This window comes from Callospermophilus lateralis, chromosome 1 (genome assembly GCF_048772815.1).
Source record: "Callospermophilus lateralis isolate mCalLat2 chromosome 1, mCalLat2.hap1, whole genome shotgun sequence".
NCBI classification, from domain to species: domain Eukaryota; kingdom Metazoa; phylum Chordata; class Mammalia; order Rodentia; family Sciuridae; genus Callospermophilus; species Callospermophilus lateralis.
The window spans coordinates 94,830,513-94,854,401 of NC_135305.1; the positions used below are offsets into that span (position 1 = coordinate 94,830,513).

General features: G+C 39.3%; 1 protein-coding gene across 2 annotated transcripts in view; it reads left to right on the plus strand.

The window, feature by feature from the left end:
* Pou6f2 (POU class 6 homeobox 2) overlaps positions 1-23,889 on the plus strand; it is a 470,488-nt gene that overhangs the window by 324,035 nt on the left and 122,564 nt on the right. The gene's annotated exons all lie outside the window — the stretch shown is intronic.

A 23,889-nucleotide genomic window follows, 5' to 3' on the forward strand; every position in this document is an offset into this window, starting at 1 on the left:
TTATTGAACTTAAAGTTTCATTATTATTCAGGCATGCAGGCAGCAAAAGCTAGTTATTTAGAAAGGACAAATACTAAGCTAGTCTCCAGCTTCGCCACAGAAATACTCAGTTCCAGAAGATGGTGATGTCATGTTTTGAGGGAAAGAGTGTCTTCAGTATTTTGTACCAAGCCAAGCCATCGCCCAGGCATTAAAACCATTGCTATTCAAGAGCCCAGGGTACAGAGCACCATTTAAAATCCATTCAATGAAGAGGTGGGTGAAGAGCCCTCCTGGGTCAGAGTCAAAGCCACAATTCTTTCAACAGTTTACAAGATCCTGTACCTTCTGGTTTCCCTATCCTTTCCTGCCCTTTTCCCCAGTACCTGACCCTTTGCCTCAGGCTCTCCAGCCTGGCTCCCCTCCTTCCAGATCTCCAGACACCTCAACTACCCCACTGGCCTTACACCAGTGCCCCCACCTCTGCGGTTCTTCTCCTCCTGTCTGAAAGTCTTACTGCTGCACCTGTTTGGAGAGGCCTTCCTCACCACCCTATCTAGACTTCCCATACCCCCAGCACCTTCTTTGGCTCTTCTCTGTTTGACCTTTCTCCTTAGCACTTTTCACCATTAAACTTACTCTATTTCCTTTATGCATCTTGCTTCTTATCTATCTCCCTCAACTAGAATAAAGTTCTCTGAGACCCAAATAGTTATCAGTTTTGTCGGTTTCTTTATACTTAGAATGGCGACTGGAACATAGCAGGTATGCAAATAAACAAATCCTGAGCTAGAAGTCTATCCCTTCCCACGCATCGCCTTGACATCTGATCAGAGTGAACCCAAGGTGAAGAGCAGTACCCTCAAGAGTTTGAAAACCTAATCATGTTAGGGCAATTTGATGAATACTTAGACTTTATGTTAATTGACCCTTAATATATTAGTAGGAATGTCAAAAAGACTTCTCAGGTAGAGCTGCAGAAATAGAATTGGGGCATTTACAGAGAGGTACCTTTTCAGTTTTCCAAGAAAATCGTCTTACAATTTGAGCTAATGATGAAATCAGCCTCCTCTTGAACAGTGAGTGTCCCTGTCAATTGGAGATTGTGAAGAAAGATGTTGAGTGTTGTCTGATAGGGATCCTATGGAAGAAATTTCTACCATATAAAGGGATTTAGTCCAAAGGTCTCCACATTCTTCTGAGATTCTGTGATGCTATGCACATCTGGAACATGCAGTCTCCATTGTTTTGTAGTGTGGGATGGTGTTGGCAGACATTTCTGTTCAAGAACTGGAATCATAGTACCGACTGTAGATCTCTCCCTGGCTGCTTTGCCCAGTTTTTGAATTGCAGCACTACTAGTAGGTAGGAGCTCTGCATAGTTGGTTGCCTGGATTTTCTTGAAGAGATTTACAATTCAGCCATAATTCCAACAGGAGAAATCCATTTGCTATAATCGACTAAGCAGGTCATCTCCTATTTCTTTTGAAAATTGTCATTAATATGATCTCCAGGCAATTCCTCCCAGCCAGACATGGGCCATGGTTGAAGTGAAATTCTATATTTCCTTGTGGTAAAGATAAAAGGCCTTAGGAAAATAAGCTGAAGAATCTAAAAAAGAGTTGAGTCTGCCCTGGGTATTTTGGTTGGAGGGCACATTTTCTCTGGGGAGTTGTAAGAAAGACCCTGAAATAAATGTTTTTATTTGCTTTTCTGTTTTGTTAACATTATTTTCCTAAGCTTCATGCTTTGTGTGTCTATTCTTGTTCTTGAGTTTATTTGACAAGACGTGGAATTTATACTAACATTCAATGCAATAGTCAAAATTTAAACACTTGCCGGGCACAGTGGTGCACGCCTGTGATCCAGCGGCTCAGGAGGCTGATGCAGGAGGATTGCGAGTTCAAAGCCAGCCTCAGCAAAAGAGAGGCACTAAGCAACTCAGTGAGACCCTGTCTCTAAATAAAATACAAAATAGGGCTGGGGATGTGGCTCAGTGGTCAAGTCCCCCTGAGATCAATCCCTAGTACCCACCCCCCAAAAAAATTTAAAAACATACCTCTTTGGCCCAAAAAGTTGGAGCTTAAATTAATCATGATTTTATTTTATAAGATGCATAAACTAAACTGTAGCAAAGGCTTTAGAGAGATCTGAGGCTCTGAAGAAAAGAATTGTTTCTATTCAGTCATCAGAAATGGACCTTCTTAAGCCTGAAGATATCAATTGGCCTCCTGAACTTTAAAGGAGACAACTATTAAAAAATATCTTGGCCATGAAACCATGACAAAGGTTCCCTTCCTAAAGATAGTCTGTGTAAAGCTTCAGGTGATCAAAATTAAAACATAACTAAACCCCAAACCGCTGTGGTCTCAAGTACAATACTTGACTGCATTTCATCGTATTTCCATGATTGAGATTTACAGTACTGTCAGTTTTAGTATCCTCTTTTACAGCCTTAGAAAGAAAGGTCTACATTTCCCATCTACTGCTGAGTGGGAGAGAGCTATGAACAGCTTAGGGTAGTCGGGCAGTTTTGTTGCTCTAATTCTATAAACCATCTCTGAGAATCTTTTTTCCACTTGTAAATGCGTCCTTAGCATTCACATTGTTGATTTTCCCAGGGAGGCTTACAGACTCCAGGATCGCCTTAGGCGTGGTCATTGGCACAGGTCCCATAAGCCACATGTACACATAAACCACCAGGGGTCTTTGTGAGGGTGGTCCTAGGTTACATGGGGTATGTAAGTATGCTGTGAAGACTGGTTAACTTGTTGATTGTGTTGATTTGTGTGTTTAGGCAGACGACTCCATATTGTGAGAAAAGTAAATACCCACTGGTTTATGGGTAGTTCTGCTCCTCGGCATCCTCCAGGGAGCCAGGCTTCTCATACCAAGGCTACTCTTCATAGCTCCAAGAGCAGTGCAGCCCTGCTATCTTGGAGAACAGTCTTCCCTTTACTCCTCTTTATTGCATTTTCCTTTTTCCTTCATACTCCCCCACCTATTTCACAGGTCTCTCCCTTCAGGTTGGAGTCCGCAGTGGCAGGAATAATTTGGATTAAGAGAAAGGAACAGGAAAGAACGAGCACTCTATGTTCCTCCTTCATGGACCACATTGACCCAGGGGCTTTGCATACACCGTTCCATTTTAGCTTTATAACACCCATGTAGACGCGCCAATTTTTCTAATTATATAGACAAAACACCTATGGTTTGGTAAAATAATCTTAGCGATTTTGCCAATATCAAAAGGATTGTTTCATCTTTTTGATATTCCCGTCCTGTGAGAAAAATCCTGTCAATTAAAATGGAAGGAGTTGGTTGAGAGCAGAATGAAGCAGAGAAGAACGAAGCAGAATTCAAGGACTGTGTTCTGATAACACTGGAAATAGTAGAACTAATGGCACTGAGAGTAATAGCAGTAACAGTAGTAATAGAAATCTTGGAAATAACATGCCTTGATCCATTCAGAGTGCTCCATATTCATCTTGCTGCCATTCAGTCTTCCTGTTTTCAAAGCTCAGTCTGTACCATTCGGGTCACTGAACTTACAGATTTGAGTTTATCTTGTTGCTCGTGACCCTCTAAATACTAGTAGGGTTCGAGTGTTTTTACCTCCTTTTTTAGCCCTAATATTAACCAAGCATAATTGTGATCTTCTTCAGAGCTGTCCTCGATCCCCATCCTTACCTGATCTAGGCACTCAAATGAGAAGAAAGGACAACAAAAGATTAGGATCTCTCAGGTAAAATGACATATCCTAAGAACCGAGTTAGTGTCTGAAACCCCTTGAATTCCTATCCAGTGGTTGCAATGTGAGTGAGCTTTGCCTTAGGGTGTAGGGCAAATCCAGTCTGGAGATATCAAGCAGTCCACACACTTGCCAGGTTCTCTGTATCATTTCCTTTTAAGACTTAAGACTTGGGAGCATTGAATTTAGCCTAGTACAAAATTCTCTTTGAATTGACTTATCTGAAAGACTAGATTTCCTGATACCCTTCCTAAACTTGAATCTGCAGACTTTCAAAGTCTTAACAATGGGGATCTCTTCTGAAGATGCACCCTTAGGGTGGTTTCATTGCTGTGCGAACACCACAGAGTCTATGCACACAAACATTAAGATGGCTACTATGGTGACATCATCTTATGAGACCAACACCATGTATGCAGTCTGTTGTTGACTGAAATGATGGTTAGTCTAAGAAAAGGCAAAAGATTCCTCATCCCAATGCTCCACGCCATCCTGTCTGCTGTGGTTGTTGTAATTGTGCATTTCAGAATAGAACTTAATTTTGTCAAGTGTATAACAATAAAAGAGGAAAAACTCTGACAATCTAGATTTGAATCTTTTGAATATTCATTCTCTTGAAATTCTTTTACTTAGAAAAAAAAAAGGGGGCAAAACCAGAAGGCACATATGCAAGCATGGCCTGAGATTGTAAAAACTCTCCGTTAACGTGAGGTTGTCTCAGTCTGAAAGAGAGGATTCCAAACAAAGAAGCCGGAGCTCACCTTCCTTCACTCAAGATAAGCAAGATGTTTTATTTCAGAACAGGAATTTCTCTTTCTCGACCCATCTCTTCTGCAACAAATCATGCTTTATATAGAAGGAAGTAGTGTCACCCAGTTGCTTTACCAGGCCTTGAATGCATTGGAGGGAAAAAAATTTCCCCATGGATCCTCTAACTTCATAGCATGTAAAACTCACTCCCAGTTGGCTGGACCTAGAAATCAGCTGTCTACGTGATTGACACTCACTGAGGGTTTGAAGAAGGTTGTATACATCCAGAGAGAGCTTGTAGTCCTTCTAAAGTGAATACCTCCTTCTTTCGAATGCCAATTTTGCTTTGGAAGTAATCACAGTACCTGGAACGTAGTAGGCACTCAGTGAATACATGTTGCATTAACAAATGAAGATATATACACAGCTCAGCTTTTGTACCAATGATATTTTTCAGGTTGAATAATTTATGGTCAAAGATGAGACATAATAAATAACCATGTGGATTTTTTAAACTTACATTATCTTAGATAAAGTATTTCTTTAAGAAAAAAACTTAATAAGCCTTTCTAATTACTTCTCTCATTTAATAATAGATCATATTTACAAGTATTTTAACTATTAGATGAAGAAATGCCTTCAGAATTCTAAGTCTAATTCTAAGCCAATAAAAGATTACTCTCAGTATAAGTGATTATCCAAATACACATGAATCATCCTATCTTTTCCTCTCTATTCACTTGAGCAAAACATTTCAGGTCCTGAGTCTCATTTTCCTTTCTTCTAAACAGTGAGGTCGTGTTTGACGAGTTCTAAGGATCCTGCCAGCTCTGAATCTTACATATTTGGCAGAATGCTAGCAGAGAAATTCTAGGGTTACAAGTTGCTCTTTCCCTGGAGTGGACCTTTTAAAAATTTTACCCTTCATTGTCTCTTTCTTCCCAGCCTGACTCTTACACCAGTAGAACACTTTTCTTTGTTGGCATGTACCATGAGTTTTCTTTCTCTTTTTCAAACACTAATCTTATTACTGTCCTGTGTTTTTAAAATACCTCCAAAGAAATACATGCTTAAACATGTCAACAACTTGCCAGTTGTCTGCATATGCCACTAAGCTGGTTTAAAATTTTTAATGTGTTTTTAGTTACATATGACAGTAGAATGTGTTTTGACATATCATGATTACATGGAGTATAACTTCCCATTCTTGTGGTTGTACCCAATATGGAGTTACATTGGTTATGTCTTCATATATGAAGCAAAGTTATGTCTGATTCATTCTATCTATTCCTATCTCATTCCTATCTCCCCCTCCCTTCCCCCATTCCTCCCTGTTCAATCCAGTGACCAGTAAACCACCACTCCTCCCCCCAAACCCTACCCCACTTATTGTGAGTCAGCATCCGTGTATCAGAGAGAACATTCAGCCTTCTGTTTTGGGGGATTGGCTCATGATAGTCTCTCGTTTCATCCATTTACTAGTAAATGCCATAATTTCTTCCTTCTTTATGGCTGAGTAATATTCCATTGAGTGTATGTACTATATTTGCTTTATCCATTCATCTGTTGAAGAGCACCTAGGTTAGTCCCATAGCTTAGCTATTGTGAATTGAGATACTATGAACATTGATGTGGCCATGTCACTAAGTGATTTTAAGTCCTTTGGGTATATGCCAAGGAGTGGGATAACTGGGTCAAATGGTGGTTCCAAGTTTTCTGAGGAATCTCCACACTGCTTTGCAGAGTGCTTGCACCAATTTGCAGTCCCACCAGCAATGTATGAGTGTATCCTTTTCCCCACATCCTTACTAATATTTCTTTTTACTTGCATTCTTGATAACTGCCATTCAGACTGGAGTGAGATGAAATCTTAGTGTAGTTTTGATTTGCATTTCTCTAATTGCTAGTGTCATTGAACATTTTTTCATGTATTTGACGACCATTTGTATTTCTTCTTCTATGAAGTGTCTATTCAACTCCTTTGCCCATTTATTGATTTGATTATTTGACTAAACTCTTTTTTTTAACATTTTGTTATGTATCAATGTAATTTGCTGTATAGGATTGGAACTTTTTACCTAAATACATTGCTGTACATGGATGAACTTTGCTTTATTTAACCATTTTCTTATTGTTGAACATTTAAATTGTCTTTAATCTTCTGTTAATCTCTGAAGAACATTGTTATAAAAATATATTTTTGACTAAACTCATTTTTTAAATATTTATTTCTTAGTTATAGATGGACATATATCTTTATTTTCTTTTTATGTGGTGCTGAGGATCGAACCCAGTGCCTCAGGCATGCCAGGGGAGAGCTCTACCTCTGAGCCACAATCCCAGCCCCCTAAACTCATTTTTAAGGGTAAGAAATGTATCTTGCTTTTTGTGGCACCCTAAGACACCCAGCACTGAACCTAGACCTCTATTAAGAGCAGTGCGGATCATGAATGAACTAAGTATCCCCCTGTGTCTGAAGCTTGTTTAAAGGGTGCCCTTTCTCAGCTCACTGGAGAGCAACAATCAAAAATCTATAGAGGTAGAGCCCTGGAACCAGCATTTGTACAAGTACTCTAGGTGGTCACTCTGCACCCTTAAGTTTGACAGCCTCTATAATAAGTAGTAAATAAACATCTGATGAATGCCAGATGAATGATTCCAACAAAGGGTTTAGACTCACAAAAGCTCCATCAGGAAGAAAGAGAAAGGGAACAGAGAAGAGAACACAGTGCACTCAGACCAATAGTTCTTATGATCTTCTGCAAAGCAACCCACCTCCTCTCTTAAGAAGAAGCAAACCAAAACTCAGTTCCGGTAAGCTTACACAGTCATATATTGAACAAGCATGACTTGTCAACTCTAAACTCATTCACCAGGGCTGGTCCTTCCCCTGCCCCCAGAGGACCACTCACAGAGGACCACAACCTCCCTGGTCAATACAAACATGCAAACACTACTTGACTTTTATAAATGGAAAGTGCAGATGTACGTAACCATCAAAACTCCAACTTGCTTTGAAAATTCAGCTCCCCTCACCTCCCACATCCTACAACTCATCAGAGCTGCAAGCAGAAAGACCACCACTGGGGAAGAGTCAGTCTACTGCCTCTCTTTGTTCCCCACCTGAAGTTTCAGCTCCTCCTTCCCTATCATTAGTGTAGTGCCCTTTTAAAGAAAAGAAAAATGAGGAGGTTGCTACTTTACTGGCACTACTGTCCGCTGGTTTCTTGCTTACCGGACTTGAAGATGTCTACATTTGACTTTTCTGGGGCATGCTTTTGTGGAAATCTATGGATCTTGGCTGCTCAAATACAGCTCCCTTGTGGTGGGTGATGCACTCTCTAACCTCTCTATGTCAGAGCTATTCACCTCTCTCAAGCTAAGTTCTCAGATGGTCCACCCCAGTGCTTTCTCACACACATGGCTCACACTTGGCCTCAAGGAAACTTTCACACAGCACTAAGTGCCAGCCCCTACAGCCTCCACCCCTCCTTAACTTCCCCATCAGGGCAGACAACCAGCCTCTCCTGATCAGTTAGGGTTTGCCAACAGAAGGCCAATGCGGTTCTGATTTATCCCCCTAATTCAAGGACACGAACAAGCCCCTTCAGTCATTCCATGAAAGCCAACCTTCATTCGCGTGAAATAAAAGTGAATAGCCTTTATTTCTGAGGAAGGTAGGACTCACAGAACAGCAATAGCTTTTTCCAAAGAACACTATTTTAAATCCTATTCTTTTATAACGTAGACAAAGAGTTCAGAGATGTCTACCCAATTCCCAGATGGCCTTTTCAAAATCTGCACTTGGTCCAGCAATGCACTGTAGTGTCTGCTATCTGCCACCATAGGGCCATCTTCAGCCCCCAAAATAGAATATGATTAAGCTTTGATATTTAAACCTGGTTTGAGTGAAAACTCAGGGAGGATCCTTCTACTAGATGGTCTGGCTTACACTTGGTGCTCACTCAGACTGAATGTCTCTTCATGAAGCACAGAGTCATTAGTGCTTCTTGTCAGGGCACAGCTAAGACTTCTCAATACCTGATCAAAGGGAATAGAAATCACCAAGAGACTGGAATGCCCTCCTCCACTGTGGCCCAATTCTCAGTCTGTCAGAAGACCCACCTACCCCATCAGTGTGTACCAGTAAGGGAAAACTGGAAGCCCTTTACCCTGATGAGTAACCTCATCTCCCCGCAAAAGGTCTTAGCCTCGAGTAGGTTGCTTCTGGAAGAGCTTCAGAGGAGTCTGCAATCTGCTGATTGTCAAATTTATAAGAATAAATAAACTTATAAGAATGAATATGTCCCTCAGGAAAGGGTAAATTTTTTTATTTCTTCAGATTCTCAAAGGGATTCACTATCCAAAAAGGCTTGTCACAGCCCTAGAACAAAGACAGCAGTGTTCTAATGCAATCCAGCATGCCTAACAACTATGAAAGAGATGTGCACTATCACAACCATGGCTGTCACATCATTGTACCTACTGGGTGTAGAAAGGGAGCAGAAGAGGCTACAGAGAAAGATGAGCTGAGATTTAAAATAAATAAAAATTGTCCCCAACTGACCATCATTTGACTTACAGTTTTTCAACTTAAAGATGGTGCATAAACAATAGGTATTCAGTAGAAACCATACTTTGAATTCTGAATTTGGGTCTTTTCCTAGGCCAGCTAAAGGCAGTAAGATCCCTCCTCTAGTAGCTAGGCAGTGTCAGCGAGCCTCAGCTCCCAATCAGCCACGTGGTCACAAGGGAAACAACCAATATTCCACAGTGTACTGGGTTGCCACATTATTTAATACATCACACAAGCTTTTCAACACTTTACTATAAAATGTACTTTGTGTTAGATGATTTTGTCTGAGGCTGAAAATGTAAATGTTCTGAGCAAGTTTAAGGTAGGCTAGGCTAAGCTATGGTGTTCATATGGAAGACATAGTAAATGCACTTTGGGCAAGGTATTTTCCAAATTATGATGTGCTTTTTAGGACATAACCTCATCGTGAAGTCAAGCTGCATCTGTATAGAACCATGATAGAGAGAAAACCAGAGGTGGCTGTGGAAGGTGGTGGGGATACCATTGTAGAAATCAGAGAAAATCATGAGCAAAAGCTAAGTGTGAGCATGGAGCCATATACAGGTAGAAAGTGAGGTTACGATAGAAGAATAATGGGAAACAAAGCCAGAAACTGGAGTTGGGAATAAATGGTAAAGAGCTTTGGTGTGAAACCTGAGGCTATGCACTTATTTTGGAGAACCGGGAAAATGATGAAAATCATTAACTAAGAAAAAAAAAATACTATCCTATCACATTGTATGATAATTGGGCATTCATGTGTCTGTTTTCCTAGATAGAAGTGAATGGAGGAGTGTGGGAAAGCAGAAGCCAAGTTTAATTCATGTTTGCAAGTTCAGTTTTCTACATGTTCCCTGGCAAATGGTAAACGCTTCAATTTGTTTTAGAGTAAGGGGGGAGTTTGGATAGAAGAGAAGGAAGGGAACAAATTTAGTGAAGAAGAAACAGGGAAGGGAGAGGGAGAAAGAGAGTTCGGGATGATGAGCTAAGCTTTGAGAGAGATACAGAGGAGACTGTTGCATGGGTTCAGTTAGCAACCACGAGCAACTTCAGCAGGGGTGTGAGTAGCCAATGGCTTCAAGATGCTATGTTGCCATAAAACTCCAATTCCACATTCTTCTAAATAGTTCTTCTGTAACCTGCTCAGGATCAGTATTTAATGTTTTAATTCATTCTAAGAAGAAAGGATCAGTTAGGTATTGTTTTACCAACACTGTTCATGAGTGTGTGCTCATTCATCCTATGCTTTTGCCCAGTTTCCCGTAAGATCAGAACAGGCATTTGCTGATGGTGAGGAATGGAGCGTGGCCGTGGAAACAGGAGACTTCTGGGGGCCCTGCATCCACATTGAGACTCTGACTGTCCACCACCACTCACTCAAGAGGGTAGACATCTATTATGCCTGGCTGATGTTCACATCCTGCCAGCCCAAACACACTAAAAACTTGACCTTAAACTCAAACCCTCTTAATCCATATTCTCTATTATGTTTCTTTCCAGATTGGGTGGAATTTGGGTCAGCCTGGGTTAGGATGACTTTTTTTTCCTCTTCTAAGATTAAGATTTAATCTGTCCATCTGAGACCCACCTGAGGCACTTTCCTGTTTATCCAGATAACCTTTTGGGGGCTTTCTAAGCTTGTCATTTCTTCTCTGACTACATTTTATATACATATTTCATGGAGCATTCATATAGCACACTTTCAAATCATGAATCCTTATGGGTTCTCATTTACTTCCTTTAATAAGTAGCTAGTCTAGAAACAAAATTATCCTACAGAATCCCTGGAGCCTAGCTCCAGGTGCACCATAGTAGCTGCCTTGGCCTGCATATTTATTAAAAAAAAAAAAAAAAGAAAGAAAGAAAGGAAGGAAGGAAGGAAGGAAGAAATTCAGGAATTTGACTATTTAAAAAATAAATCTATAACATTTTCCAAATCTAATTGCAACTCCTTGCAAACTCAGAGATCACATGATTTGTATGGTCACTCCTAGAAATTTGAGCAGTTGATTTCTTCAACTTCTGGAATTCTCCCCTGATATCTCTCCTTTTGTGAGCCAAACCAAAGCAAATATATGATACATGCCAGGTATGAAGAATAAGCTAAAGTGAGCAATTGACCAAATTACAGTTTTCTACAATGACCATTTTTAATTATTTAGTGACCATCTATTATATGTTGATTGTCGGCAGAGAAGGAAGGAAGATTTCAAAAAACAAAAGCAAAATCATGAATGAAAATGGTTACCTTTCTTAGGAAGCTGTTTGGCAAAAGAAGCAACCAGAGACACATTATTAATTAAAGTACAAGGTATGGCATGACATCCCTTCATAGGAGTGCAAAGGAAAGCAATTTATTCTGGCTATAAGAGTACCAGCCCTACCTTGAAGGGCAGCTGCTACTTGACTCCAGTTCTCATACAGAGCCGTGTTGCTAGACTCTCTGAATGTTTTTTTAAATAAAAATGGGCAATGCATACTCTGTGGAGGCACTACTGATTTTTCAATCTTTTCCCTCGAGTCAAACTTTTTTAAAGCCCTGCTGCCATAAGTGTGGGAGTGGAGTATCCTTGCCCGCTGACTGTATTCAGCCCTAAGCCACCAACTTTATGCCACTCTAAGCTAGAAGTGAATATTCTCAGAAGTGTTTAGGATATGTCTATAAAGGGGGGGTTGAAGGCAGAGTGCATTTATTCCCAAATATTAGCTTGAGTACTATGGTGCATTTCTTGACCATGGCAACTATCATACATCCCCTTAAGAAAACAATGGGATCATCCCATTCTAGTGGCAGATGGACACATGGCACATGACTTGATATTATTAATTGATTTAATGAATGAGAGAGTAAGAATAGGAAAGGCAAGACATTAGAGGCCAGTGAACAGCCTCTTTCAGAGAGCCAAAGCATATGAAGTTAAACTAAGGGAAAATGAAAATAGAAAGAAAGTGGTACATTTTTCCCTCTCTCCCCCTTGCGGGAACTGATAGGACGACACCTTCTGGTATCGAGTTTGATTGGTGCGGTATAACTAGAGTTGACCAATGAGTGGTGAGAGAATGAGGGGGGTTACTTCCGGGTTGGAGTCTTCCACTCCACCCTCAAAAACTCTCGTTTCCTCTGGCTTCATCCTGGCAATGTTCAATCAAGGTAGTGACTGCGGACCCTTGTTAGTGTGTACACCTAGTGAATACAATGAGCTCAGGCCCCCTGCCAACTTTCAACATATAAAGAAATAACTCTTGTTAGGCTACGCCAATGGGACTCAAGATTGCTTGTTACTATAGTGTAGCCTATCCTACCAATACATTTGTGTTTGCCTTTTTTTTTTCCCATACTGCATTAAACAAAGTAAAAATAATATTACTTTTCCCCCATGAATAAGATCAACCAACCTGGTAGAAATCCATATTACACTGACAAAAATACGTTAGCACTCATACAGGTGATGTGACAGTAAGGTCATCCTAGATCTATTAGTATTCCAGCATCTATTGCTTTTTAAGTATTTTCCCAGGATTCTTTTTCTGATGACTTCTCTCTGCCAGTAGATTTTATCAATATGCAATTGTTTCATTAAAACTCTTAGTTGTCTTCTTTTTAAGTTAGTACATATGAAAGGCTTTCAAATGAAGTATATGAATTGAATGACTGATTTGCACATCAATACAAAATATACCAAATTACCCATGCATTATATTCACCTTTCTACTGAAGAATTCAAATGTGGAGATGAAAAGAGAAAATAAGAATGAGAATAGTAATAATATTTACAATGTAATATGAGTAACTTTTAACATTTTACATGAGAGTAGCATTTTGCCACATGAAGTCATTTTATGACAAGTTTCTTTTCAAAAATCTAGAATAGAATTGCAAATCTGGGAAGAGCATATTTTTAATTCTTCTATCTCAAAATACAAAAATAGATGTCACTTAAAGGAAGTATTGTTATTTATTGTAAAAGCTAAGCAAAGCTAGGATACATGTGGTCCTAGAATCAGGGCTTAGATTTCTTCATCTGTAAAGTGAGAGGAAACACGCACTATCTCTTATCAAAAAATAAGCAAGAACCAATAAGGTAAGATCTATAAAGCTTTTTGGCAACCCTGAAGTTGTAGTACAGGAACAAAATTGAATTGCCTGTTTAGGGAGTTTAAAGTTCAGCCTAGATAAGGAAGGTTTGTGGTGATACGAGGAAAATTAAAAAGGGAAGAACATAGTCAGATTCTTAAAAATAAATCTCTTGCTATACACTCTAGCTTCCACAGCCTTCTAAAAGAATCAGCCAGCACATCTTTGTCACTTAACTTTTTTTAATCTGAACTGACAGATCACTGGAGAATAACTATAGGGAATAATCCCCACACTGGCAGAGGGGATGGATTAAATCAACCATGAAAATAAGCACTGGCCCATGTGTCTATAGCCTAAAAGAAATTTGAGTGAACATAGTGCTGTGTTTAAACCAGGCTCAGTAGCCAATGAATTGCCTGTAATATTTTCTGCTGCAAATCTCCGTTTGAAGCAAAAGGCAAATGCTGATGTTTTGAAAGCCAGGGTGCGTCTTGCTTTGTCTGCTAAATTTAAAAAATTATTTTATTGTTTTATTAGCATAGACACCTAAAATGTGCGTACTTCACTCTTTCACCATATCCACAGCATGCTTTTTGGTGAATATGGTTTCTCTTCAACCTTAATAAAGGAAGCAAAAATTTCCCTAGAAAAATCATGCTCAATAAATGTTGACTATGATTTTAAAATTTTAATCTCCAGCAGAAGGTGGATTAGACTTCTTGGAAGAGATCACCAAGAATGTAATAACTGTTTTTCACATTTTCATATGATAAAAATAATGCATCAATTGTTACATGAGCATTTGTTTGAGCTGCTTCCTCTTTCACAGAACTGAATTTTCTGTTCTTAACCTCATATAGTATCAATTAGTGAGGTATAGACACTGGCATCCTGTGAATCTCAGACCTCTCAAACAAACCAATTCACCACCACAACAACTTGATTATCACATACTGACAATGAGCACAGAGAACTGACATCCCAGGAGCATCCCATCCGTTCTGCAGTATTCTTCACCAAAACTCTGCCAAAATCCACGCACAAAGGATACCAGTTATGGAGGGTTAGGTTTCTCTGGGTAAATTTGGTCTCGTCTGTTGAGCAAATGGATTTCAAATCAAAAATTGATGTTCCCGTATGCAGCATATAGATTCCCTACAGGTTATGCAAACATCAATAAAGCAAAATCAAGGAACATGTAGAATCTATCCCCAGGAATTCACTTTCAAATGCACGTTCAAATCCTATGTGTTTTGATTTGTTATTGTATTAACACCTGAACAAGACTTTAAAATTCAGTGAAATCAGGCATGTGGGAGTTATTTAAATCTTTTTTTTCTTAAGGAATATCTTACTTAAAAGTTTAATATTAATAGTGATGATGCTTTCCCAGAACCTGGAGAGATCTCAGTGAGGTCCCAGTTTGCTCTATCTGGTCACAGAGTGTTCCAGCCTCAGTTTCCAGCCTCACCTTGGCACCCTTTAAGGCCCTTTTCCATATTTCTATATTTTCTTTATTTCTTTTTCTGTATGTCTTTCTCCTTTTCTAACATATTATCTGAAACAGTTTGCTTTCAAGGAAACTGCATTTATTAAGAAATCCATATGCACACACTCCCTTAACTCATTTATACATTTTTATAGATCAAATGTATTTATTAAATAAACTTAAATTTTCCCTTCAGTAAGAATTAACCAGTTGTACCACACTGGATAAGCCTGATACACGGATTAGTTTGTTAAGTCTTATTAGGGATAAACTTAAAAATTCCACTAGGCTTATGCTTATTTTATGTTGGAAATAGCTCATCAATTCCTCCAGAGACCCTCATATAAAATATATAAATTAGGTAAATGTATACATGTGTATATAATATATATAATATATTAATATTGTATATAAAATTGTAAATATATAATTATATATTATAATATATGATATGTATGTGTGTGTATACATACACACACACACATACATTCACACACACACATACATTCACACACACACATACATTCACACACACACATACATTCACACACACACATACATTCACACACACACATAAAGAGAGGGTCACGAGGACCTAAAATAAATGTAGTTTGACCAACCCATTATAGATTAACTCTTTAGAAATTCATATCTTGTCTCATCTCCCTGAGGGCAATTTCCATTTTTTAAGAGTACCCTAATGTGGCCTGCTATATACTATGGACTGCCTCTGAAAACCATTGTAAAATACTATACATTGATTCCAAGGAATTATTTGCTTCTTGGGCACTGAAGTCACTCCCCGCACATGAAGTAAGTTCCTGAAGTAGATGCCCCATCCCTGCCTGGAATGAATGACTAACTGACATGCAAAGACAGAAGGAATGGAGGGGCACTTTAGATAGGATTGGACTGAGGTGCAATTTAGGCTTCTGAGCTCCCTGGAATCAGGATGAGGCTGGAACTTCATATAAAATCTCTGCCTTGCTTGACTTTTTGCCCTTCCTGGCTTCTCCCAGGAGAAGAAGCTCTTTCTTAATAAAGCATTTGCACTGGAATCCTTGGCTCTGGGTCTTGAATCTGGAAGAATCCAATTTTGGGAGACATGCTTTATAAGATTGGTTGACAAGACCAATAAAAAATTTAATGTCAAGTGCTTAGAATAGTACCTGGTGCCTAAAAAAATCATAGTTATCTTACCTAATGTAGCCACAATTTTAAAACTGATTTAAAAAAATTAATTAGTGTAATGCATACAGTCCAGAGGGCTTATGAAGACATCCAGAGTTCTCAGCTATACTCCTCACACCCGCAGATTACTCCCCAAGGGCCTTCACATTGAATCCTTTTTTAAGCCCTTATGAGTTTACCTATACACTTCTAAATACTAAACTTCCAATTGATCTCTATTCCGGTTTTGGTTTTTTTGTTTAGAGACAGGGTCTTGCTGAGTTGCTTAGTTCTTTGCTAAATTGCTGAAGCTGGCTTTGAACTTGCAATCCTCCTGCCTCAGCCTCCCAAGCTGCTGGGAACAGATGTGAGCTACCATGCCTGGCCTTGATCTCCATTCTTGATCTATTGACTTCGTGTACTATATGTTCATTTCCTGCTGCAGTGAATGAGGGTTTTGCTCGCTTTCTCTTCTTCCCTCCTGCTAATAGAAGTATAGCACATATGAAACTATAAATTGCATATTTAAATCTCTATTTGTTCTGCCAACTATAGAGACATCTCTTGGTTCCCCATTTAACACTCTGAGTCTTACTCCCCTCCCCCCCCCCCCCCCGTCACCAACCTGTCATTTTTACATGGTCAAGGAGGACAGCATTTGTGTCCTCATTAAATCTTTCATGATTTGTTCATAGGTCATTCCAACAATTGAAAGCCAGAAAGCCATTCCAGTGTGGCTACTTCCTGCAGAGTGAAGAACTATGTCATGATTAGATGTCCTTTTCAGTCTATGTTTTAACCTCATTCAGGAAAATATCCATATAGAGCATCCTTTTGTATTCCAGCAAGGGCTCATCATGCCACATTTTATGGCATAATTGGGTGTTTTAGTCAGTCAGCTTTTGTGTTGCTGTGACTAATATACCTGAAAAGAACAATTTAGAGGAGGAAAAATTTTGATTTGTCTCAATAATTGCAGAGGTTCAATCCATGGTTGGTTGACTCCATAGCTCTGGGCCCAAGGTGGAGCAGAATATAATGGTGGAAGGACATGGCCAAAGAAAGCAGCTTAGAACATGGCAACCAGGAAGCAGAGAGAAGCCCTGCACACCAGGGCCAAACTAGACACCTCAAAAACATACACCCAGTGACCAACATTCTCCAGCCACACCCTACCTGCCTATGGTCACCACCTAGTTAGTCCATATTAGTGAATTAATCCTCTGATCAGCTTACACGTCTCATAATCATTTCATCTCTGAAAACTCTTCCATGATCTCACGCATGAACTTTAGAGGGAACCCTCACTTCTAAACCATAACATATTGTGTGTTTCATTTATTATTTCTTATAAAACAATGCACTTTTTTCCTTTTTCTTGTTTTCTCTGAAGTTTCTCTCGACCATCGTTTTTATATATATAAGAAGAAATGTATACCTCTCTTAGCAAGTGAAAGCTTACTATATCACTTTTCCTATAGTATTGAATCCATTCAGTTTTTCTCCTGGAAGCTTAATGATTTGTTCAAATTTGGAACAGCTGCTTCATTTTGAACAACTGGATTTTGACTTTTCCAAACAACTTCTGGTTTTTTGGTTTTTTTTTTTATGAATTGCTAGCTGCTTCTTCTTTTTTTTTTTTAACATTCCCAAATTCTTCCCAAATGTCTAAATGTTTTATCACTTCCTTAGAATCACCATTTTTTTTTTCTGCAGATATTTCACCAAAGGCCCTTCTGCTCTGACCTGGACTAGTCACCGTCTAGAACTACTGGATAGCTGTCATAGCAGGGCTCCCTTATAATGCACTTTGGGTTGCCATACACTTTCCTGGACTTCTTCTTTTTTAGTTATTATTTTATTTTATCAATGTACTTATATAACTTTGTAAGAAAGTATATAAAAATAAGGGTTCTAAGTGTTTGTAAGTTCCAAAATCAGACTTACTTTGACCTTGCGTTTGCCAGATAGTTGGTAGAATTCTTGATGGGAGATCAGCCTCCCCTAGAAGCTTTTTGTTGTGGTTTGGTTTGGTTTGGTTTGGTTTGGTACTGGGGATTGTGCCCTGGGTCACTTTACCACTGAACTATAGCCACAACCCTTTTATTTTTTTTATTTTGAGACAGGATCTTACTAAGTTGCTGAGGGGGGCCTCAAACTTGTGATCCTCCTGCCTTAGCCTCCTGAGTCACTGGTATTCTTCAGAGCTTGGAAGGCATCACTCCTTTCACTTTGGCTACAAACTTTTACTAATAAAAGGCAATTGTATGGTAATAATGCCAGTGTGATTTATGTTTCTTTGTAGATAGACATTTGTTTTCTCTCCAAAATCTTTTGGGAACTGAGATACATACATCCTTGGTGTTCTGCAGTTCCATGTGGGAATTATCTGGGTGTGGACCTTGTTTCTCTTATCTTGGTTGGCACTCATTAGGACTCTGGAAGGACTCCTAAAGACTCAGGAGAGTCGTGGAGAGCTCAATGTATTAGAGTGAGATTGTGGACTGAGAGGAGAAGCACTTTACTTTGGGGTGCTACATCCACATTAGGAATCCTAATTCTTCTCCACGCAGGTTTTTCAGTTTCTTTAGAAGAGGAGTGCCTTTCCATTATGTTTCTATCATTTTAGGCATAGCTGCAAAAGGAAGGCAGGGATGGTAGGGAGACCAGCTCTTCCATGAAAGAGGGTCAGCAATTCCCTCTGGGAATCCAGGGGCCACTTGCCCCTTCTGAGTCCTTACTGCTCTGACATGCTGGGTAGGATCAGCTCCTCTGGGAATAGCCCTGCCACAACATCTTCCTTCTCATTTCAGGGCCCTTGTTTTTCTCTTTTCATCTTTCCCATTTAATAAGTCACCTGAAATCTAATGTTTTGTCTCAGATTTAACTCTTATTAAATGTACTCCAACAAGAGTGCTCCCCAAAATGTCAACAAAGGCAACAGTGATTAATGAACTGCCCTAATTTCCAAAAGAAGAAAAATCTGATTTCTAGCTGCCTATTTTCTTCTCTTTCCAACCCATTATTAGTTTCTTTTTCTCCCCCCGCCCCCACACCCCAATGGTAGAAAATATTGTTTAAATGAAGTTTCCTCAAAGTTTTGGAGGGAGATGAATTAGCAAATTGCTCTGGTTGAAAATCAAGGGAAGAGCTGCCCCCTCCCAGCTTACTGTGATTCAGTAAAGGCTGCTGGGAGTCCCAAGGACAAAGGCTCCTGATCCCCTGGGATGATTCTTTAGAATGCAGATTTTGCTGTACTCTCTGGAAACTACTGTCCTAACAAGCTCCCCTGGTGATTCTGGTCCATGAATTGAGATAGGCTGCTAGAGTTTATGGAAACAACTAAGCTAAGTAAAAGGTGTGGGTGACTCAGGCTACTGATGGAAATTTGTAGGGATATTTTTCCTGGAGAAATTTTTTCTCTTTGTTTTCCCTGGCCATCTCAAGAAACACTGAGAACTCTGCCTTACATGCAAAAGAAGCAAAAAGACAGATTAAGGACACGTGTAGCAATATTTTTGGAGCTGATAACACTGACCATATGTGAGATGTTACACATCATCATCTTTGAGGCAGAATTGATTTTGCTTGTTTCTGACTATTGCCAAGAATCAAGGCAGATTTCCCAGCAAGTTTTCACCTTCTGTGCTTTTTTAAAATCCTCAGTCCTCAACTATCTATGTTTTTCCCCATCTGCTTTGCAAAACTTCTGCATGCTAGTGTAGACTACATGGTTCCTGGTTCATCCGCCTTAGATGTTATTATCTAATGGCTGTGTGTGGATGTCCAATTCAGTAACTCGGATTCCTCCTGTTAGGTTGTTTAAGAGGCTATTTTTCCTTCTTCTAGAGATTTTAGTGGGCTACAAAAGTGAACAATAAATACAGACCAAGGAGACAAAGACAACATGAGAAATCATAAGATCCCTTTTCACTGGTTCATGGGCCCAATGATTTTTTTTTGTTTTTTTTTTTTAAATGAGGCTGATCTGAGATTGACTGCCCCCGAGCTGAGAACAAATCCAGCTAGAGAACTCTCAGCTGCCACCTGATGATCCTCTAGAGACAGCAGGTCAGAGTTCTGTGGATAATACAACCTGATGCCAACTTGCTTCCCTTAAAATGGCACAGAGTCTGAAAACAGTGTTGCCACCACCCCATATCCAAGAGGGGAGGAAATATTGTCTTGCCATCGAGGCAAATTTGTGACATGAATAGAGAATGCTGTGTCCCTTCCCCACCTCATACCTCTCACTGTCCCTTCCTACCACCCTCATGTATGTCTCTCTTTTTAATAATAAATAACTCGTGGCTGTGGGTCTTACCCAAATTCACATCTTCATCCTCAGAATGCACATTTGCATTTCACATCAGCAGGCTTTTAAAAAGGTGATTAGCCTGTAGCAGAATAATAATAATAATAATAATAAGTATTATTATTATTATTATTTTTATGTTTTGTACAAAATCTCCCAGGGGCTGAACAATTTATCACCAAGCAGACATCCTTCAGTTTAGTCTTTGGAGCTAGATACCTGCACCACCTCTTCTCAAGAGCACAGCCATGGAGTAACTTGCTCACTGTCTACAAGTGAATAGTTACTTTTGTTCCAACCCTTAGGAAGGAATAGGTTGCCCCACCTGTAATTCTGTTATATAATTCTGTTATGTTAACAGGCTTTGGAAGCTGCAGACCTAAGACAGAATTGCTCAGAGCACTCACAAGCTATGCAAACTTAACTCTCCTGTGGCTCCCTCAGCATAGCCTTTGCTGGTGGCTGCCCTGAATGCTCAGGACCACAAAGCCCTGCGAAGCAAAAGAGGACTATTCGTTCCCTTGTGGCATCCCAAGACAGTCAGTGTAGCTTGGTCCCCAGTGTATGAATGTTGAACGAGCTCTTTTTTATTATATTAAAATGCCCATATAAATTTGGTCATATTAATAATTTTAAAGTGTACCACTCAGTAGCATTAAGTATCTTCCCAATGTCATTCAACCATCACCATTATCTGGTTCCAGAGCTTTATCATTACCCCAAAGAAAATCCATACCCATGAGCAGTTACTCCCAATGCTACCCACACCTCACACTCCAGAGGCCACTATTCTGCTTTCTGTCTTTATGTATGAACCTATTCTGGATATTTCATATAAATGGAATCACAATATGTGGCCCCTGGCATCTGGCTTCTTTCACACATCATGATATTTTCAAGGTTGCTAATTTTGCTTTGACTTGGTACTCTTTCTCTCCCTAGGATGAGATTTGCACCAGAGAAATGGGCTAAGTGTGGAGTTTACTGAGGAAAACTTTATCAAATGTTCAAAATGGGAAATTGTCTCTGATTACTGGAAATATCAAAAGTGAACAATAGGAAAAATACAGAATTCTTGGCTACTCTTTTTTCATATTACATTATTTATTGGGGAAGTTTCAAGTCCCTGGCATTTTGCTTTGTGTTCCTTTTCAAAACTGTAAGTTTTTAAATTTTCAAGATGTGTTTCTGTGCATCTCTTCTATTCTCACAACTGCTATTATTGTAGTTAAATTTCACGTTTAACATTGGCCTACACGGTGAGTAACAAGATATAAGAAACAATCATAAAAGGACATAAATACCAGGGACAAGTAAAAATCTTTAATCTTCATGCCTATGGTCAGAGTTTTACGCCAAGAAGCATCATTTTATCCACAATAATTCTTTTTAGTTCAAATATACCCTTGAACCTTCCTAACTTCACACACTTAAAAACTTCTGTGACCATATTTGACCATGCTTTAGAACATGAGCCATTTAGAGGCACTGTATTTTCAATTTTTTTTTTTCATTTTCATAGTATTGAGTAGGTGGCTTTGGCAATTTTTTTTTAAGCCAAGTTATGTCTTGTACATTCCCTCATGCTTTCTTTTTTTTTTTTCATTCACTACATACCTGAATGCATTTTATTTTCCATCATTTTTTTTAGCTTGCAGATGCCAAATTAGTTTATGTAACTCAAAAGCATTTTGCTTAGGTTTATGCCTTTCCAGTCAAGCTGCTGTTACAGGAAAGAAATATCCAAGCAACGTGAACTCACCGACATAAAACATCGAAGACACATTTGGGACCCTGTCTCATTAGTAGGTTAGGGTCTGTTGCACCTACTCGTCTGCCAATATCTATCTGCCAATATTCCCCAGTCTTTCCTGTTTCTAAATGTTGATTTAGATAAATGCTTTTCTAACCAAAATGAAACAGTATGGTATTTAAGTCAACCGTGAAAATAAGCACTGGCATATGTGGCCCCACTTGAAAGAAGCCCATACAGGCTTGATTTGAATTAGGCAAGAGGCCAAATGCAATCAGGTTTCCAAAGTCTGTCACTGCACCAAAAGGAAGAGGATCCCCCAGATTGCAGAAGACCTTGAAAGGCCAGAATTGTGTGGGGCTCCCCAATCTACCAACAAATGTGATTTTGTAGAATAAAGAGGGAAGGGAAAATGGCAAATGAGGACTTTCTCTTAAGATTTCCAATGACTGGGTAATTTTTAGCCTATCTCTACCTCTGGAGTCCTGTTACAAGGTCTAGGTCACCCTAGGCTTAGTGCAAGACAAGACTTAACCCTGGGCTGTTGGAATAGACATACAGTGATTCAGTAACACGATGAAGATTTGCTATTCTACTGGCCCATTGTGGATGCCCTTCATGGTACCTAAGATCACAGAATTAGTAATTGGTGCCCCCAGGAAAAGTCAAGATATCACTTCACCAATATAATTATAAATTCCTGAAAACAAACCTGATCTATATGTTTGAAATCAAATACAATGTTAATTGTGAGGATTCAAACTCACACCATTTTTACTAGAAAGGCTTTCTACCTTCTCTGCAGTTTAAGTCACTCAAAACTCCCTTGAGTTTGAAACAGTCCATTCTCAGTTCTGTGTCACCTAAAAGCCATGCTGTCATTCAGGTGTCTCTCCAGGCTGACATAGCCTCTCTTCCTTCACCTCACTATCCTGAGCTCTCTCTCTGCCCACATCAAACACCTGCCTTGTGCATTGTCTTGGCCCCTATTAGCCCACAAAGGATCCTGTCTCCTTATTCTCCCAGTCCAGTCCTTTTGGTCAGTTTTACACTGTTGACCACTTCTATCTATGGACACATATGCATAAGCAAGTACCTTTAGCAGGTCTCTCTCTATAAGAGGCACCTCCAAACCAGATTGTCTCTTATGAATTAATCTTACTTAGATTGTGAACTCCTTGAGGCAGGACTAGGTTTCCTCTTTAAATCCTACATATTACCTGGCACATTACCAGTGCCTAACAGGTATTCAATAAATTTTACAAAATGATTTTTAACGTTACCAAAATTGTCACTGATTAACTCTCTTACAGAGAAAGTTTTTCATGTGCCCTCGTTATGTTTGGATTCACATGTATATTTCATGAACATACTTATATGAAGGCAGGTATATCATACGCCAAATCATATCATATAATTTTCACTAGAATTTTTTTAATGAGCTTTTTTTTTTCAAAACAGGAACTAGTATAATGTTGCAAAAGGGAATTATTGCTTTTGGAAATCTTGACTATAGGTGGAAGAGAAGCAGGAAAACTTTGCAGCCAAGGCCTGCTAGTTCAACATTACTCCTTATATTAATTGTCCATGGTCTTGTTAGAAAGCATGTAGGCTGAGACTTAAGCAAAGGAAAAGTGAACTTGGTTTTCAGCAGTAACTTTCTCTAGTCTATGCTTTGGCTTCCTCCAGCAGAAACTGTTAAGTGCTAGATGGGTACGAGAACAAATTTTGTGTTCTCAGTACTAAGATAGCTTAGCCCACCAACTCTTCTCCTATAACAAGAAAATCTTGAAAGATGATTTTGTTCTTTCATTTCCTTGCCTGTCCTTGAGGTACTAATGCCTTAAAAGAATTACTTTTCAAGGAGGTGTGCAAGGAATGGAGATTATTTTTAAGTACTCTCTAATGTGTCGAATCATCACACTATGTATTTCACAGTCACCTACCATATTCCTCTGGTTTGGGGGCTCTGTCTCTTTGATCAGCAGGAAAAAAAATTAAATTTTTTGGCAAAACTAAGAGGTCCAA